The following is a 14,816-nucleotide window of genomic DNA, read 5'->3' as shown; positions in this document are numbered from 1 at the left end:
GCAACTTTTCCCTTCATATACAAAGGAAAATAATAATAGCATTTTTTGCAGTGTTTTAAGGTTTACAAAGCCCTTCACAAAAATTATCTCATTTTATTCTCTCAACCACCATGTGAGGTAGGTACTATTATTGTACTCACTTACAGATGAGGAAAAAGAAGCTGAGTGAGATTAAATGATTTACCCAGGGTCACACAGTAAGTATCTCGGTGCCAGATTTGAACCCTGACTTCAAGTCCAGGGTTCTAGTCATTATATCATCTAGCTGCCTGTATGGTAAAATTTGTGAACACACACACACACATCATAGACTCATGAATAATCTATGGCTACTTGCATCCTGTTTCCTAGGTAATCAAATATGGATTTTTTAGATACTTGAGTAGTCAAGGGTCCTTAAGTGTACTTACCACTAAACAAGCAAAATTCAATTCAATTCAGTATAGTTTGATTCAATAAATGGTTATTAAGAAATTATGATGCATAAAGCTCATAAGATCAGAAACCCAGAGCTAGGAGAGACCTCAGAGGTAATCTAATCCAATCTCTTTATTTGATAGATGGGGAAATAGACTCTCAGTAACTTGTTCAAGATCACACAACTAGCAGGTATCTAAGACAGAGTTTGAACCCACATCCAATGAATTCTTAGCCAGTATCCTTTCCACTGTATCATGCTTGCCTCAGTGTTGGGGATCTAATGATAAAATAGTACAGGCCTCCATCTTGAACACTTGCAAACTGATAGCAAAGACACACAAATAAGTAGATATGAGAAAGAATATGACAAGGGCAAATGAGAGGTCCAGAAAAAAATATATAAGAAAAATTCCAGGAGAGGGAACTTTTGACTGTGGATATGAAAGATTTCATCATCAAAGAAACTGAGTTGTACCTCAGAGGAAAAGAGAGGTTTCAATAGCTAGAGATGAAAAAAAGATTAGAAATATAACAAGTCTATAATGTTTCTAGGCATGAGGGTTCTCTTTAAAAAACTGGGGAAGTCTATGAGAGGAGGAAAAATTTGAATAACAACTGTTGCCCAGAGTACACAAACATGAGTAGTATTAAATTAAACTGGGAAAGTATCATAAAATTTGAAAGTTGGAGGGACCTCATTGACAATAATTCAAATCCTTTGTGAATGCCTCCAACACATCCGGCAAGTGGCTATGCAATCTTTGCTTAAAGACCTTCAGTGAAGGGGAACTCACTGCCTTTCCAAAAATCACATTTTACCTCATACAGTGTCTAGAATACCGAAGGCACATAATGAATATTTGCAGATTAACTGGTAATGCTGGGTCCCTTTCATTCCTTCTTTTTTTCCTATTTACCTTGAGAATTTTTGACCATTTCTCCCTCAAAGGGAATTTTGTTTAACTCTCCAAAGTAGTTTCTTATTTAATTGATGACACAAAATCTGAAAAATTACATTATATTAGATATCACATATGAAAAAGGCAAAAATCAAATCGTTCCAGGGATATACTACAAAGCAGCAACCATCTAAACTATTTGATACTGTTTAAAGAAAAATAGAAAAATTGAACATCGAACTACATTTGTTCAGCAAGATATAGAAGAAATCAAATAGAGGAGACTAGTGTTTGTGAAACTCAAAAACATTACCTGCTAGGTAGGAATCTATTGGGAAAAAATGATTAGAAAATGGGAAAACTGTTGAACAGAAATCATATTGAAACCAGCATTTTACATCTTACAACAATGAGTCCTTTATGGTTAAATGGTTAAAACAACTCTGAGGTTTCACCTCACACAATTCAGATTGACAAAAATGAAAAACAGCGAAATTTACAAATGTTTGAGGAACTGTGGGAGGACACCCTTGGTAGAGCTATGGATTGACCCAACCATTCTTTAAACCAATTTAAAACTATACCTTTGGAGTCACTAAACTATGCTAAACACTCTTTGACCCATTGATATCACTATTAACTACACACCCACAAATAGGTAAAAGCCAGAAAGAAGTATCACATGTGTACACAAATATTTTAAGATAACTTTCTGTGGTAGCAAAGAACAGGACACAAATATGGTACCCATCAAGTGTGGAATGGCTAAACAAATTTTGGTGTATCAATCTATCATCAGGTATTTATTAAATACCAACTATGTGCTGGGGATATAAAGAGAGGAAAAAGATAGTTCCTACACTCAAGGGGAAGACAATGTTCAAACATATGTATACAAACCAAGCTCCCTCTCTCTCTCTTTCTCTCTCTCTGTATGTATGTATATATATAATATATATATAATATATTATAATTTATTAAATTATAATTATATCATTAAATTATTTATTTATATCATTAGTAATATATTATAATATATTATTAAATTATATATTAAAATATGTAATATATTAAATTATAATAATATATTATATATAATATAGTTATAATATATAATATATATATATATAATAAACAGGAAATAATTGAGAGAAGGAAGGCACTGGAATTGAGAGGTTGTTTAAGATGGAATTTTAGCTGGGAGTAAAGGGAACCAGAGGCATGGCTGGTGTGTTGATATATTTTGTTTGACTATCCTTATATGTTACTACAGAAAACTCAATTGGGAGCTGATGTGGTGGCAAATGAATTGAAGGTGACATTGAGATAAATAAATAAAGGAAAGGGTGTCAACATTAAAATAAAATGAGGAGATTGTTCTAGATTAAATATAATGTCTCTTCTATATTTCTTAGCAGTATAAAATACAAGGTACTTTATCTTAGCCTAGTAGCAGGTAACTTCTGGACACTCTTGTTAATAGAAATACAATCCCCAAACTCTGTCACCTTTTCTTATTTTTCTATGTGTCAATGCACTCATCTTATTTAGGTCTTTGAGCACAATAAATAAGCATTACTCAGACCCTCTATTTGCTTAGCACTAAATAGGGGTTGTTGGAAATACTATCGTGTTTCCCCGATAATAAGACACTGTCTTATTAATTTTTTTGGAAAGAAAAACACCAGAGGGCTTATTTTCAGGGGAGGGCTTATGTTGTCCTGCCTTAGCTCTCCTCCGCGGCACTGCTGTCAATGGCGCCAGCAAGCAAATCACTGGGGAAGAACAGGATGACGCGCTCACTGCTGCAGCTCTGATTGGATGCAGCTTGGAGCGTGGCGTGTGTTTCATGGGCGGGGGGGACGGTGCATACAGAGGGTACTGTAATGTAGCATGTAGTGCAGGGGATCACCTTCACTACAGTAGCAATCTCAATAGGGCTTATTTTCGGGGGAGGGCTTATTTTAGAGGAATCTTACACAGTAAGGGGAGGGCTTATTTTCGGGATAGGTCTTATTATCGGGGAAATACGGTAAGGCAGTTTAAGTTATGATTCCTCTAAATTCTTACCAAAGCCTTCACAGATTTAGGGGCTGGATAAAGGGAGAGAACAAATGTAAGTGCTGAGGTGTAAAATATAAAAGGCGATGAGAGTGAATATGGAGAGAGGTACACGAACCAAAAATAGCTGAAGCTAGTTGTTTAGACCCTTTACCTTTCTCCATGATGGTCTAGTTATGGTCAGATGAGATCAACAATTCTTCCCCAGTCATACCTCCCATACACACACACACACACACACACACACACACACACACAGAAAAGAGAACGTGAATTGAGAACATTATCTTCTGCTAAAGCTTTGATTTTCCTCTGAGATTGCTAAGATCCCAAGTCCAGCCTTTGCAGAATGCCATACCCAGGGTTCCTCCAGAGTTTCTGTTTCAGCATTAAAAGACCAGCCCTATTAGAAACAGAAGTTGAGTATCTAATTGGGCATTATTTTGACTCCTCTGCAAAGGGGAACAGCAGCAAAGAGCTAAACAACCTCAAATAATGTATTTCCTAGAGCCCTTGGCTTAAAGTAGTCTCTGTACTCTCTGCATAGAGATACTACTAGAATATAGGAGAGAGTCAAGCATAGAGCCTCCTTGTAAATGCTTTATTGTTTTTATTATAAATTGTTTTCTCTTGAATATGTATTATCTATTTCCTTGTCAATTTCATGCTAAGAATAAATAGGGCCAATGTTTAAAAACCAATTCTCTAAAAGTAAATGTGTTTAAAGCACACTTTTAAATTTAATTTATTTAAATTACTTTATTAAATACAGTAAAAAAAACACAAATAAATCAAGCCCTGATTTGTAGTATTTGATGATTTCCAAGGTGTAAATGCTCACACTGAAAATTTAACAATCAATTCCAGTCTTTTTGAGTAGGCTTCAGCACTCCCCTGAATAGTATTCAATTCTGTTTGTTTGATTTTGTGGATAATTAAATCCATTATAGTAGGGTTATGGAACTTGAACTCAATGAAATATGGCAGCTTCAAAATGAGATGGATTTGACCAGTAGGTAGCAGCTCAGAGCTAAATCCAAAACAGGAAATTCCACAAATTTACATACTCCCTGACAATAAATTGGTGTTGCTGCCAGAGGGAGGTAGAATTTAGGGAGAGAAGGCTGTTGACTCTGAGGGCAATAGAGAGCACAGTGCTTATTCAGTACTTATACCCATAGTACCTGAGGAAAACCATCAGGATAAAAGAATACTTTTCCATATTCTTTTTGCAGAACAGGCTTTTCACAGAATTTTGTATTCAAACTCTTCCAAACATAGTCCCCGTTCTTCAGAAGTTCACAGTATATTTGGAAAGACACGAAGAAAATACATGGTACAGAACCATGGTAAAGAACCAATAAGTGTTAAATTATGTAACATGATTATCAATAGAATTTTAGATGTTCATTCATTATATTCGGGGAATATATCCAAAGCTTTATAATTCAATCCATACCTGACTGAGAATTTACTTTACAGAGTCCTTAAAGTGGCCATCCTGTCATGAGCTGAGGACCTATAGTGACAGATTTATTGTGTGCCCTTGAAATGGCTTAGCTCAAATTTAATGACTTCTATTCTTCTAGTGATTCAGTGGGCACCAGCAGTATCACCAGGAGGAACCCAGAATGTATTAAAGATTATGTAGTCCTGGTCAAGAAACTGAAGAAGACTAGAGGACCTCAAAAGTCATTTTCACCTGCAAGTCAATGATCCTCTGTTATTAATGCAGGGATTCTTAACCTCATACACATTAACTTGTTCATAAAATTTTATTTCAATATCATTAACTTCATTTGTAATCCTACATATTTGCTTTTATGCATTTAAAAATCTTATTCTTATAAAGGGATCCATAAGCTTCACAGATTGCCAAAGGGACCAACAGTACACACACAAAAAATTAAGAACCCTTATCTTAGGGGAATGTGTGTTCTCATCATTACACTAGTGAAAAGCAAGGCCTCTGGAAGAGAAAGACAGATGTGAGAAGTAACCAGATTGTAAAGAGGATGGTTTCTGAGAAAAGGATTGGGTTTCTGGACCAGAGCTTAAAATTTAAGAATAATATAGTCTTGGATAGAGATGGAGTATGCCTAATAAGGTCTGATAAAATGTATATTTATTTAAAGTCTTTTAAAAATTTGATTAAGAAAACTTTAAATTAATTTCAAATTAATAAGAATGTTAAAATCTAATTAAGAAAACTTTAGGGATGGCTAGGTGGCACAGTGAATAGAGCAGCAACCCTAGAGTCAGGAAGACCTGAGTTCAAATCTGGTCTCACACTTAACACAAAAGTAGCCATGTGACCTTGGACAAGTCACTTAACCCCAATTGCCCTCCAAAAAGCAAAACAAAAACAAAAAAAAACCCCCACAACTTTAAATTAATTTCAATTAAGCAAGCATTTATCTGTTTAATGACTGATATGTTCTAGGATTTGTTTTAGGTGCTAGAGATAAAGAAACAAAAATGAAATGGTCCTTGATCTCAAAGGGCTTACACTTCAGCTATGAAGGTAGTCAAAATCTTCACCTTCCCTTGTTTTAGCCCATCAATGGGTGGTCCAATGATTAATAATGACCACTTGGCCCTGGGTACCATACCCAGTTCTGACTCACTGTAGCAGCAAGCACCCCAGAATCCTCAGGGTGGCTGTCAACACAGGGACTTAGATCTGCTTTTCTAAAGGAAAGCAACTGAAAATGGATTAACAAGCTTACTTTAATCAATCAAACATATATTGTTTACCTAGTACAGGGGAAAAAGGTCAGCACCCTGAACTTCAGAGTATACAGACAGAAGTTACGAAGACAGAGAAACAGATCAAGCAGACAGGCTTCCAAACTGTCCAACCATTACATCCATACCAAATTACAGTTACCAGAGAGGGAAGCATCAACATCTGGGTTTTCAAAGCTGGGGGGCTCTTAGCGCCTGGCTGCCAAGAGTCTCATCTGGTCAAATCACACAACATTTCTCAAAGTGAGCCCCAAAGCAAAGCCTCACATCAGGGCTTATATAGCCTTCTCCTGGCTCAGAGAATGTAACAACCTTATTGACTCACTGGCCAATCAAGAAGTATCTACTGAAAAACAAGCCTCCCACCACAGGCTCCAGGTGCACTTAAGCCTAAGGGCAGGGAAGATCTTAAAAATTTACATTCCTATAACACCAGTCTTGTCAAATAGTAACCCAAAGGTGAAACAACCATATCCACTTCCCATTAAATATATGTACCCACTATTGTAACAAAATGCACATATGTGTACCACACATACATATATATGTACATATGTGTGTGATACACACACAAATATAATGGAAAAATAGTTTCATGTTCTGGGGAGAGAACTAGCAATGGGAGGCTCAGGAAGGGCCTCATGCATGATGTAGCTGTTGAATTAAAGGGAGCTAAGGATTCTAAGACAGGGAGGTCAGGAGGATGAGCATTTCAATCATTTGTGCAAAGTCATGGAGGTAGGAGGTAGAATGCAATTTGTGGGCAGTAGCGAGTACACAACTTTGTCTGGAATGCAGGGTGTGTGAGGGCAAGTAATATGGCACCAGTCTAGAAAAAAAAAAGAGTTCAGAGGCATATTGTGTGGGTCTTTGTGCTAAATAAAGAAGATTGCATTTTATCTTCTAAGTAAATAAGAAAGGAAAGGGGATTGTAAATACAACCTATATATACCTTCTAAACGAGATAACTATAAAATGTCTACTACAACATCGGAAGAAGCATAACAGAAAAGCCTTTAAGCCAGAGGAGATAAATCCAAAGAAAGCATCACCAACCAAAGCCATGACTGTATAGTTTTAAATAAGAAGTAATAGAACAAAGAGGATAAGGTACTACATTTGGAGTCAGTAATCCTACCTCCAATACTTTCTAAATATTTGTCACAACCTTTTTGAGGCTCAATAATTTCATCTACAAGTTGAAGTAATACTTTTAAAAGATAAATGGAGATACAACCCTAAAGCACCAAACAAATTGATTATTTGATGATGATGATGATGATGAAAAAGATCACATCTATGTACAAATATACTTTATATAATTAGCAAGATCTGGAGGTTATAATATAAGGGAGAAACTTTGACCTCATAAATTTTACTACATTTTTTTTTGGAGGGGGTGATATAGCCCAGTACAGGAATATAGTTTTGAAAGTTTATGTCTCATTCAAAAGGAATAAAAAAGATAAAGGTGGAGTGTGCTGAGTAACATGTACTTAAGACAGTACATTAACATAAGGAAATTCAGAAAGGATAGTGTAGAGCAAGTGCATGAAAAAATCAGTGAGAGAAGGAAAGTTGCTATTGTTGTGGGATGACCCAGGCGGAAGGAAGACATAGATGAGAAGTTTGGAGAATAGATTGTAGTCCTGGTATAGAGTAGTGATGGGATGGGAGAAGGAATATAGTTATCTGGATGTCTGCTGGCTCTCCCTTTCTGCCAAGTGCAGTTAATAAATTCTCAGCTTCTCTCAATAATATTTCTATCATTCGAAAGGTGGAAGAGGCAACTAGGGGAACTACCATTGTGGACCCAATTCAGCCCACAAAGAAAAAGTGATTGCTAAACCAGAGATAATGGGAACCCTAGTGGTGGGAAATGCTTATTCATTTTATAAGGACTGATATGTACAAAAGGAATGAAAAGTCAAGAATAGTTTGAGATACACTCTATATTTTAGGAGAGCAGTTTTAAAAGGATTTAGAGAAAGGATAGATAGCCCCTTAATAGGTAAATTAGGCAGCTTAAGAAAAGCTCTTAAAAAACAATTCTGAAGAAATAATTCTTATGATAAGGGAAAAGTGGGAAAATTTTTAAAGAGACAATTTCTATATATACTGAGTAGGTACCTCAACTTAGATTTTTATAAGAAATTTATAGAAGATGAAAGCAAAGCTTATGGAGGCTATAAATATATATAATATTTATATGTATAAATAAATATATATATATCTTAGGGTGATGATGAAGGCTAAGGACAACTAAAAGATACTTTAAACATTTTTTCATAGTTACATGATCCAAAAAGAAAGCTAGACGTGAACAGATTGCATCATAAAACAAACTAACAAAAAAACAGGACTTTGAAAGAGACCCAGAGTAAAAGATGCCATTAGGAAAGGGTACAGTTCAAAATGAAGATGGACTGGTCATGAAGTAAGAGAAAGGGTCAACTGGTGGACAGCCCCTGTGCTTCACTGGTCTCTCTTTCCTTACAATGCAGAAAAATGAGTGGAAGGACAACAGTACATTTGGTAGACCCCTTGAGATTGACTTTAGGTAGACATGAATAAAAGATAGGCCTCATTGAGTCACAATATGCATTGTAGCAGAGAACATGGACAGCGATGAGGTCGCAGATTCATTTGAGTAGATTGAGAAAGTAAGAAGGATAAAATGAGTCATGGAAATCATTGATCAAAGTAGATGAGTAGGTGATAATGGATGATGGAGAGAAGACTATCATTCAAAATTTGTTTTACTTCTACAGAGAAGCATTGGCATTGCCAAGAACAGTGATCTTTGGACTAAAATAGACGACATAAAAATGCTTAATGAGTAGGTAATAACGAGATAAATGAAGAGCTAGGAAGAGCATACCAAGCTGCAAGTGGTTCTTTCACGTGCCTAGACATAGACACACCACAGCTAGGGCGCTGAACTAGTAACAGTCAGAAGGGATTGCTGGTCTACAACAAATACACACATCCACACACACAGGCATACCTATAAAATCATAGAGATGTGAAGGGGTATGGAAGCACTGGAGAAAAGTAACTGCTGAGTGTATCAGCAATGCCATATTCACAATGCCTATAGAGATTACAAATATGCTGATATAATTATCCATCACAAAATACATCAGGTTTGCCATTTGGGGAAATAAACTAGAAAATTTATTAAGATACCAAAAGACTGAGTCCCAAAACCAGAAAGTGAAAGCCATCATAGTAGTTATGATATTGGCACAGGTAGATAAAGTAGAAAGCACCCACATTTTCAAGCCTTTAAAACAGAACAGGCTACCTCAGGCAAAGGTCCTCCTCTCCCCACTCACAGCAACCACCCAGCGTCTGGGAAGCGCGCTCCCAGCAGCTCCGGCCCCCGGCAGTGCTCAGCAGGAGTCCTTAGCAGAAAGTCCCGCTCGCAGCAGCTCCGGCCCCTGGCAGTGCTCAGCAGGAGTCCTAACTCCAAAAAAAAAAAAAAGGGCAACCGCTGCCAACCGCCAACCGCAGGACCGTTAGCTCGGCTTTCACTTTTTCTCGCTTTCCGCTTTCTCTTGCTCTGCTATGTCAGCACGTCCATGGGGCATGGAAGATCTTTAAATCCCATAACCCTTACACTGAGGCAAAGAGAGAGACAGAGACAGAGAGAGACAGACAGAAACAGAGAGACAGACAGACAGAGACACAGAGACTGAGACAGAGACAGAGAGAGACAGACAGAAACAGAGAGACAGACAGACAGACAGAGAGACAGAGACTGAGACAGAGAAAGAGAAACAGAGAGACAGAGAAACAGAGAGAGAGAGAGTCTTCCAAATGGTAGGTCAGTGATTTTCCCTTTTTAACTGTCAAAATACTAGAACACACTATTAAAAGAATAGTTACTCAAGGTGCAGAAAAGGAAGCAAGGATGACTAGAACTAGTACAATTTCTTGAAGAAAAAGTGATTTTCTTTTTAATAGTGTTACTAGAATGGCAAATAGAGGGGATTCCTTAAGCATAGTTTACTTACATATTAGTAAAATATTTAGACAAAAAATCCAAACCAAATAAAACAAAAACCTCTCATACTCTCCTTGTGGACAAGATTCTCAAAGTATAGTCCAGGGATCCCAGGGAGTCCCCAACACCCTTTCAAGAAATCTGCAAAGTCAAAACTACTTTTGAAATAATACTGAAGTATTCTAATTTTTAATGGGGTAACTTTTAATGGATTTACAAAATCAATCTATTGATGAATAAACAAAAGCTCTTTGGCATTCTAAGACCAAAATGTTTGAGAACCTCTAGGCTATATTTCAGTTAGGTGAATTCAGAATGCCAAGAACAATAATAGCTAGTATTTATAAAGGATTTTAAGATTTGAAAAGTACTTTTCATGTGTTATCTCATTTGATCCTCACAACAACCCTGGGTGGTAGGTGCTATTATTATCCTTGTTTTTTCAGATGAGAAAACTGAGACTGAGAGGTTAAGTGCTTTGCCCAGGATAATACAGCTAGTAAATATCAGTCAGAATTTGAACTCAGGTCTTCCTGAACCCCAGTCCAGAGCTCTATCCAAGGTACCACCTAGCTGCTTCCAGAACTGATCAAATAACTAGATTCAAATGGTGGTAAATTAATAATGTAAATAGAGATCTCTAATGAAGGACCCCAGGGATATGCTGTTGACTCACTCTATGTAACATTTTGTCAGTGACTTGGAAGAAAGGATCCATGACAATCTTATCAAATTTTCAGATGGCACAAAGATGGGAGGAATATTAATAGATGAAACGGCAGAGTCAGAATCCAAGAAGATCTCCAAAATGTGGAATTAAATTGCAAAACCTAATAAGATGAAGTTTAGAGGAAAAAGTGTAAAATCCTACCATAGGCCCCCAAAATGTATTTCATGAGTAAGAGATGGGGGATGCATAATTCAACATTTGAGATAAATATTTGGGAGTCTTATCAGACTTTAGGATCTAAATGGGTAAAGGTGAAACAAGACAGCTAAAGTAATCAAAGATTCATAGATATAGAGGCTAAAGGGACTTTGGAAATCAGATTGTACAATCTTCTTAGTTTATAGACAAGGAAACTGAGGCCCAGTTGGAAGGTTCCCAGAGGAAGTTTAGTGATTTGCCAAAATCACACAGTAATTATGCCTCACAGGTAGGATTTGAACACAAGTTATCTGAAGACTTACTAGCTGTGTAACCCTCTGCAAATCACTTAATGGTTTGCCTTGGTTTCCTTATCTATAAACTGAGCTGGAGAAGGAAATGACAAACCACTCCAGTATCTTTGCCAAGGAAACCCAAAAAGGGGTCCTGAGAGTCAGATGCAACGGACATGACTGAACAGCAACATCTGAGGACATCCAGTGTTCTTTCCCCTGAATTTAGCTGCCTCCTGGGGTTGGAAGCAGATGCAGGGGGGCTCAGTGAGTTGTAGCAGAAAGAAAACTGGTTTTGAATCAGGAATTCTGAGTTTTCATTCAATTAAGTTAAATAAATGTTTATTAACATGTACTGTGCATAGAGCCCCATGTTTGAGACTGGGGGAGAAACAAAGTTTAGATGACATTTATATATGTATAACTTTAAGATTTGCAAGACATTTTACAGAGATTTCATCAAACTCACACCATTCCTCTGAAGTAGATGTTACCAGTATTATCCTTATTTTATGGATGAGGAAACTGAGGCTTCAAGGGGTTAAAGTGGGACCTGCCCACAATGACATAGAAAGTGTTAGAGATAAGATTATAATCCAGTTCTTCCTGACTCCAAGTCTAGTATTCTATCCACTAAGTTACACTGACTCTTCTGTGTACCCCCAGCCCCACCTTATCTTGCAATATGACAGGGGTGTATATGAGATAAAAATGCAACTATAAGACACACTATTACAATATTGACATCAAGCTTTTTGAGCACAGTGATTGGTTTTGCTTTTAAATAAATGTTTGTTAAAATGTAAAGAGAAATAGCTATGAAGGTCTGTAGAATGCTAATCAGTACAATGACTAACCATAATTCTCAATGAGCATTCATGATGAGACATGCTGCACTTTCTGAGAGGCGAGAAACTCAGTGTACAAAATCAGACATATGTTTTTGGGCATGGTCAATGAAAGTACTTCTTTTGTTTGACTATATTTTCTTTACCCCCCCCCCCCACCCAATGGAGAGATAGGAGGGAGAGAAAATGATTTTATGTTTATAAAGAAAATTCAAATTTAAAAAATTCACATTGTATGATACTGTTTATATATGTTAGAGATCAGTAAAACAAGGTGCTTTGTGAACTTCCAAATGAGTCTGCTTTTTTTGCTTATTAACTGTGTGACTAAGTAAGTTGCTTCACCTTTCTGAGCTGTTTTCATCTGTAAAACAGAGATAATAACCCTTGCAATACCTGCCTCACAGGCTTGATGTGAAGAGAGAAGTTTGGAGACCTTTAAGGCACCAAAGGAAATGTGAGCTCTCATTTTGACCAGGGGTCCTTGCTAGGCCAATCCCTTGCAGCTCTTTGGGGCTACCCTCAGAGGAAAGCATCCTTAGAGAAGCAAGTTACTTCCCCTGTGCAGAAATTTGGCTGTCCAGTGGAAGTTGGACATTGTTTCTTGACATTCCCAAAGCTATTTTCAACCCCTCGCCTGCATCCTGTCATCCAGGCTTCCTTCCCTTGCCTGATACTAGGGTGAAACACAAGCAGATGCAGACTGCAAGTGACTTTCATCATAGTATGATGGATTGAAGCACTGGTCATGGGACAAGACTGATGACAGTCACCATTTCCTAGGGATACTGTCCCAGATGTGGAATAGGTTTCATTCCCTCTATTTACTCTTTTTTTTTCCTTTCCCCATTCAGAGGGGGCAGCTGAAGACCTTCCTCTGCACCAGGTTGGACCGGCATTTATGTGCTGTTTGACTTCCTTTTCCCTTTCTTCTTATCGCTTTCCCTGTAAAGTGTGTCTGGACGCATAACAGAGGGGAAAGTATAAACAGTGTCAGGGGTGGTGCTCTATTTCAGGCCAGCTGAGGTCTACATCCTGTCTCTGTTTTAAAAAATGGGGATGGGGGTTGGAAGGGAAGGACCAAGAAGTGTATAGACCTTTTGTTAACTTCTTTTGGTTCATAGATTAACTTAGGGATGATTGAGCTACATGACTTTCAGAAGACCACAGGACTGACTTGAGTGCTTAACACAGTGTCTTATATAAAATAGAGGCTTCATAAATGCTAGTTCAATAACTGTTTTTTCTACTACCTTTAAAATTGGATATTAAATTGTTTCTCTTTGAATTTTTTTTTTTTACTCATGGGGTAATTGGTCTAAGGATCATTCCAACTCTAAGATTTAAAGTTTCTGTGCTATTTGTATCTTCAGAAACCACCCCACACACTTCTTCCCGTACGCATCCACCAGTGGAATTGTTTGCATTTCTCAGAATTCTAGAAACATTTATTAAGAACTTCCAGTAACATGATGGCCCTAGATTCCAGTAGGTTATATATCAAGGCAACACAAATTCTAGAGGATTTAGCCAAACTGGAAAGAGCTTCAAGAATGGGGCAAAATGGTGGCAGCTGGTAGAATGGATAGGGTAATGGAATTGGACTCAGGAAAACCTGGTTTGAAATCCCTTCTCAGACACTTAGAAACTATCTAAACTTGGAAAATCACTTACTCTCTCTGGATTTAGTTACTTATCTACAAAATGAGTTATTCAGACTAGCTGACCTCTACATTTTCCTTCTAATTCTAAATCTAGGATTCTATGAGTATGGGTGTTATAGCTGAGGACCACCATAAGTTCATAATAGCTTTTCACGCAACTGGCCACAAGGTGATGAATTTTTTGGCTGTAGCAATTCTGGAAGATAGATTGTTAAATTACAGAAGAATTATAATTTGTGCTTGTAGAGAAATAAAGGAATAGAATATTTTAGTTGGACTACCAGCTGACATTTAGAAATGGCACTAAATTTTGAAATCCTTTCTAGAGGGACTCATGGTGATACAGCATGAAACAAAAGGAAGAATGTTGGATTTGGAGTTATAAGATCTGGGTCAGTCAGCCAACTAACATTTATTAAGGACCTACTATGTGCTAGGTACTGTGCTAAACCCTGGGAACACAAGGAAAGACAAACAAAAACAAAGGTAACAACAACAACAGTCCCTGATCTTGAGGAGATCACAATCTAAAGAATGAGAAAATGTAGGAACAATTACAGCCGAACAAAATATGCAATAAATTGGGAGTAATCTCACAGGGAAAGAACTTTGGTTACAGAGTGTCAGGAAAGGCTTCTTATAGAAGGTATTACTAAGGTGGAAAGATAAGAAGGGGCTAGGTTATGAAAGGCTTGAAAAGCTAAACAGAGGATTCCAGAGGTAATAGGGAGGCACTGGAGTTTATTGAATGACTGGGGAGGTGTAATGGAAATGTAAATTTTAAAGATCTTCCCTGCCCCTAGGCTAATATGCACCTGAAGCCTGGGGTGGGAGGCTTGTTTTTCAGTAGATACTTTTTGATTGGCCAGTGGGTCAATAAGGTTGTTACATTCTCTGAGCCAGGAGAAGGCTATATAAGCCCTGATGTGTAGCTTTGTTTTGGGACTCACTTTGAGAAATGTTCTGTGATTTGATCTGAATTCTGGGAAGCCGTTGTTGAGAGTCC

The sequence above is a fragment of the Petaurus breviceps genome, unplaced genomic scaffold (genome assembly GCF_028583685.1).
Source record: "Petaurus breviceps papuanus isolate PSGF00001 unplaced genomic scaffold, PetGlider_PUasm1.0 98, whole genome shotgun sequence".
Classification (NCBI taxonomy): Eukaryota; Metazoa; Chordata; class Mammalia; order Diprotodontia; family Petauridae; genus Petaurus; species Petaurus breviceps.
Note: the sequence above shows the minus strand (reverse complement) of the source record.